The sequence below is a fragment of the Larimichthys crocea genome, chromosome VIII (assembly GCF_000972845.2).
Source record: "Larimichthys crocea isolate SSNF chromosome VIII, L_crocea_2.0, whole genome shotgun sequence".
NCBI lineage: Eukaryota > Metazoa > Chordata > Actinopteri > Sciaenidae > Larimichthys > Larimichthys crocea.
In genome coordinates this window covers 7,602,621-7,608,620 of record NC_040018.1, presented here as the reverse complement: position 1 = coordinate 7,608,620, position 6,000 = coordinate 7,602,621, and the positions used below count along the sequence as shown (strand labels likewise).

Genomic DNA, 6,000 nt, shown 5'->3' with positions numbered 1-6,000 from the left:
GGTGATTGAGAAACTACAAACAGCAGAGGTATTTGCACTCCAATCGGATGAATCAGTGCACATATCCAAACAGCTCGAGAGCACAGCTCTTGGCATTTAATAACCACTAATATTTATAATAATATATAATTTTTTTAACACATATAGGCTAAAACCCCATATATGTATTTAAATAGGTAAATAAGGTTGAATAAAGTAAATACAAAAGTTATTATAAGCCAGACTAAAAATGTGAAACATTTTTTAAAAAAAGTTAATTACATATGTGGGGGTCTGTGTTCTGTTTGTCTCGTCCAAGGGGTCCTTGGGCTGAAAAAGGTGCAAGAGCTTATTTAAAAAGTTTCTGTTAGAAGTGTAGTTCATGGTAACATACTGTATTTTCAATGATAGTTACCATTCCAGTGGCCAAGGTGCCTAGTTATACACATAACACTTCAAGGCGATACACAAACTATTTATTTACAAACTATAAATTTACTTTTTATTTACGCTTTGAGCAGAGAGTTTTATGGTTGTGGCTGTGGTTTATTGGAGTTGTTTTGCAGGGGTTTGATTGTTCCTCAAGAGGAAACACCCTTGTGAGCTACTGTCATCTGGCAGAGTTGATGACATTCTCCTGCTGTCGAACTTGTTTGTGATGCTGGCAGACCTGACAGACAGCATGTTGTCGCCTCTCTAGGAAAGCTTTTCATTAAGTCTCTCTCCTGCTCACTCAACAGTGACGTTACCCAGGATTAAACTTTCTCTCCCACAGAAAGACTCGCCATCTTTGCAAATAGATGTGCCAGTGCTGACAATACTGACCACTTTATCGCTTAAAAACTTAAAAACTTTGCATTTTAAATCTTCAGCAGGTAAGTCTTCTCCATCTCCACCAACCAATGCATCCTACTGACATTCCTGATTCATTTAATACTACTACTTGTATGTAAATATTTTAGACATACTGACACATCTCAGCTTTGATCAAATGAAGAATTACACCCACTGAAGAAAACTTGTAGAAGGCAAATGGAGGACCACAAAACCTCTCACTGACCTCAAAGCTGAGGGATCTCATGAAAACCTTCAAATTAGAGGTAAAAATACTCCAGTAGCATCAACATCATTTTTAGCTGATATTTTGTCTTAAACAGGGTTTAAAACTTTATTATTCCTCCTTACTTTAACACATTTTGCTCACATCCAGATAAATTCAGGATTTTGTTCCAAACCAAAGATAAAGATATTATTGATATATTGATATTGTCTGTTTACACTCGCCTTAATGAATTCTTCTCACGCCTCTGGTGGGTGTCTGAGTGTTTTCAGTTAACAATTCTTCCACTTATGAGACTATTCAATCTCCACATCTTCCACTCTTGGCCAAGGTCTTGGAAGAAGTGATAGCAGAACGGTTCACTGATGATATAAATGGCAATGGCGTCTAATTAATTTCAGTCCGAATTAAGAGTGGGTCATGGTGGCACTGAGCTGTTACTACTAACAAGATTCAGGAGAAGAATGCACATAATCTTATTTTTAGCATCTCTTCATTGGTTGCTTTTATATTTGTTGATTGTATTTTAAGATTTTATCGACCATGTGATCCTGAGATTGACTCTTGACTGTATTTCTGAATGGCTGACATCATACAACCTTAAGTGCAGCCTGAGATCCTCTGGTAGGTCTCTATTAGTCGAAGTCGAAGTTAGTCGAGGCCGAACCTTTGCAGTCAGTGCTTCTCCACTCTGGATCGTCCTGCCAGCAAGCAAGCTGTGCTCTTTATCTTCATTTAATTTACTCTGGAAAACACTTTATTTTAATTTTATTTTTATTTTAGAGTTGCACTTTCTTTAATTGATTTATTTTGGTTGTTCTTGTTCTTTTATTTTTCATCTGTTAAATCTTCTTCTCAATCTATTGCACTTGCATTTTTACATTAGTCAGTATTTTGTGAAACACTTGTTTTTAAAAAGTGCTACAAGTTGTTATTTTTGCTATTATTATTATTATTGTTGTTGTTGTTGTGTTGTTGTTGTTGTTGTTGTTGTATATTGCTGCCCAGGTGAATCCAATTGTGTGTTATTGTTTAATATTTACTTAATAATAACAATAGTGATTAGTGTTTCTTTTGCTTTTTTTGTTGTGCAAATACAGTACAGTATATTTAAATAAATTTTATGGAGGGAGATGGCCGATTGGGAACACCCTGAACATCATGTAAATGTGTCTATATATGTTAGTCGGAACATTTTTTTAGATTAGATTAGATTCAACTTTATTGTCATTCCACATGTATAAATACAAGGCAACGAAATGCAGTTTAGCATCTATTCAATTCAATTCAATTCAAGAGTTTATTGTTATTGTCCAAAGGCAACGAAATTGTGTGTGGAGCACAACACAGAGCAGTAGTTACATTTACAAAAAAAGTGCCAGTGCCCCCCTCTCCAGTTCCCCTTAAAGTGCAAAAAAGATAAGTGACAGGATAAAGTGACATTTGCATGTCATGCAAATGTCCCATGCATAAACAGACAGGCTCCCCATCCCCATACTGAAAATATGAATAAATAAATAAATAGATACCATAATATGAACAAGCAGTTATCCTAGCAGCCCTTGTGAATTTAACAGTCTTATTGCATTGGGGTACAGGCTGTTGACCAGCCTTTTAGTCCAGGTCTGAATCAGAAGTGCAAATAGAAAAGTGCAATAGATACAGCTAAATGCAGTATTTACAGTAGTGCAAAGGTGTAAGGTGTGTATAGCTATGTGCAGAGTATGTACAGATAATTATATGCAGAGTATGTACAGTGAAAACAATGTGGGCAGTAGTTATGGGCAGATTATATACAAATAACTTATGGGAGCATAATGTACAGGTGGTGCAATTAATAAATTAACAAAGTGCAAGATACAGATGTGACTAAACTTGAGTTTATATATAGTTTTTATATAAAGTTATACTGTATCTGCGCTGCTTCATCTTTAGTGACTGAGCATGTTCAGTGTCGATCATCAGAATCAAACATTAATAAACACATTAAGGAGGAAATGATCCATGACAGGACTCCTCTCCGTGGACCGTACCACTCTTAACCCAGGGATCTGTCACGTGCACTCTCACTCCCGTCTCAACGAGGACTGAACGGCAAAGACCACTCATGGAAGAAAAGTTTGTCCACCGGAGGATAAAACGCCACAGACGGACATTTAAACCCAGTCCTGGAGCTGACGCGACATGTAACGCTGGCTGTTGGCCGTGCCCCCCCCCCCCTGCGCAGCTGTCGAGTGGTAACGGGTCTAGTGATGGGAATTCCGGCTCTTTTTAGTGAGCCGGATCATTTGGCTCAGCTCACCAAGAAGGGCCGGCTCTTTCGGGCTCCCTTCCTTTTTCCTTTTATAATTCAGGCAAATTTAGCTCTGTTTTTACTTGTGATTTGTATTTGAACGCATATATCACTTGAATTTCAATAATTTGCTCTAGCCAACTGCATTTAGAGTTGTAAAATCCCTGAAACCACCCAATGAATGCACTAACTTGCTTGAAGAACCACTCTGCTACACAAAGCAGATAGAAACGCCTATAAAAACCCAAGCATAGAAATTTTAAAAAAAGGACAGACATTTTATTTTTTTATATTTATATAAACACACACACACAAAGTAGAAATTAAATAACAGCACTCAAGTAAATGTGCTTTGTTAATGCCCACCACTGACACCTGGACAAATAAAACCAAAATGTTTTTGGTATACAGTAGTGTAAAAAATATTTTTACACCACACTCCTCTATCGTCTTCACTGCTTTCTCTCCTGTCCCTGTGTGTGTGTGTGTGTGTGTACTATATGTATGTATATATGTTCACGTGTAATGTACACGTTAGTGCTCTTTATTCAGAAAACCCTCATGTCACATCTACATTTCATTATTATAGACGCAGATTAAATGTTATATATAAATATTTCAAGATGTATCATCACAGTAACAGTGTTACACACATTAGTAGCTGTAAACACTCAACATTAGAAAAATACATACGTTGGTTTGGTGCTTACATAAGGAGTAAACATTTATAATCATCACTTTAAAAGTTACATACGTTGAGATCTACTGACTCAGGTCAGATAGTGGAGCACAGAGTTCAAACCAGACACGGTAAAGCAGCATTTAGCAGTTATGCTGCTCACAACTGGAACAAACTACCAGCAAATTACTGAAATCAGCCCCAACTCTTAGCACTTTTAAATCCAGGTTAAAATTTTTTCTCTTTTTACGTGCCTATGGCTGAGCTCTTTTAAAGAACTTTTAAAGAATTTTTAATCATAATCCAGTGATCCGTTTAATGTTTTAAATTGTTTTCAAATTTGCTGTTTTAATGATTTTAAATGACATTCTGATGTTTTTAATTAAATTTTCTTCTCTTTTTATTTTTTTTATTTCTATTGTTATTGCTTGTCTTAATGTCAAATGTTTTTCCTTGCCTCTGTAAAGCACTATGAATTGCCTTGTGTACGAATTGTGCTATACAAATAAACTTGCCTTGCCTTGCCTTGCCTTGTTTTTGGTGCCTGTTTGTTTCCCCAGATATATTAGTGTGTGTGTGAATGGGTGTATAAGAGGCATTAACTTAAAGAACTTTGTAGAAAGGCGCTTTATTAAGTTCAGTCCATTTCCTTGTATTAATTTACGGGCAGATCTGCCTTATCCAATATGGCGGACGCGTTAACGTATCGCAGCAATGGACCAACCTGCTCAATGAGGCGTCTGTGTATATATGTCTGTGTATATATGTCTGTGTATATATGTCTATGTATAATGTCTGTGTATATATGTCTGTGTATATATGTCTATGTAATATATGCTGTGTATATATGTCTATGTATATATGTCTATGTGTATATATGTCTGTGTATATATGTCTATGTGTATATGTCTGTGTATACATATATGTCTGTGTATATATGTCTATGTATATATGTCTGCGTATATATGTCTGCGTATATATGTCTGTGTATATATGTCTGAATATGTCTGTGTTATATGCTAGTTCTATTTATATATGTCTATGTATATATGTCTGTATATATGTCTATGTATATATGCTGTGTGTATAAGTCTAGTATATAGTCTGTGTATATATGTCTAGGTATATATGTCTGTGTATATATGTCATATGTATTGTCTATGCTTTTCCTAAAGAGAAAAGTAAAAAAAAAAAAGAGAAAAGAACGGTTCACGATCGGTTGGGAGCCGGCTCCTATCGCTCACCTTAAAAGAGTCGGCTCTTTGAACCGACTCGTTCGCGCACGGCACACCGCTGAACGGTTCAGCAGCAGACTGCCATTTTACACAGTGGCTGCTAGCCGAAGCTCCGAAGTGACAGACCGACAACTAAACCCCCCATGCAGCCAGCCCGTTAACAGCAGCGCAGTGTCAGTGACGCTACACCGTGAGCGAACATCCAAACCGACTGTTTGTTCTAAGCACAAGTCAAATTAACGGTGGCGTAGCAAAACGCGGGTAAGTTCGGTCCTTTTCAAGTTACCGTTAAGCTAGCTAACGTCACCCCATAACTGCTGCTGCTCGTGTAGCTTAGCGCGAGAGCTTTGTCATGTGGGCTCGTGGACGCCACTTTGACAATATGACTGTGTGTGTGTGTGTGTGTTGACAAGTAACGTGTTGATGAAATGACGTCATGACAGACTGGCTTTTAGTCCGCGTGCGTGTAGCGTGATGTGATGTGTGTTTTCAGGTCACGCCACGAGCCTTGTTATTGTTCGTCACAGTGTTATTTATATATATATTATATATATATATATATTAGATATTCTATAGCTCGATATATATATATATAAGTGAACACAGGCACGTGCACGTGATGTCAGCGAAAGCGGAAGTCGCCTACTTGATATTACCCCTCCCACACTGTCAGACCTGTCATCGTGCACTCACACACGAAGAAGAAAACACAGGGTGTGTTTGTGTGCAAGGCTCATCATCATCATCATCATCA

The 6,000-nt window shown here is 37.3% G+C and overlaps 1 protein-coding gene across 8 annotated transcripts in view; it reads left to right on the top strand.

Annotated features, from left to right (window-relative positions):
* The first annotated feature begins 5,371 nt into the window (after positions 1-5,371).
* celf1 (cugbp, Elav-like family member 1) overlaps positions 5,372-6,000 on the top strand; it is a 32,305-nt gene continuing 31,676 nt past the window's right edge. For 7 of the 8 annotated variants that reach the window (XM_027281270.1, XM_027281273.1, XM_027281271.1 and 4 more), the window contains exon 1: positions 5,372-5,507. The gene's annotated coding sequence lies outside the window, so the exon portion shown is untranslated. The remainder of the gene's footprint in view (positions 5,508-6,000) is intronic. The other variant, XM_027281274.1, reaches the window with a different exon arrangement.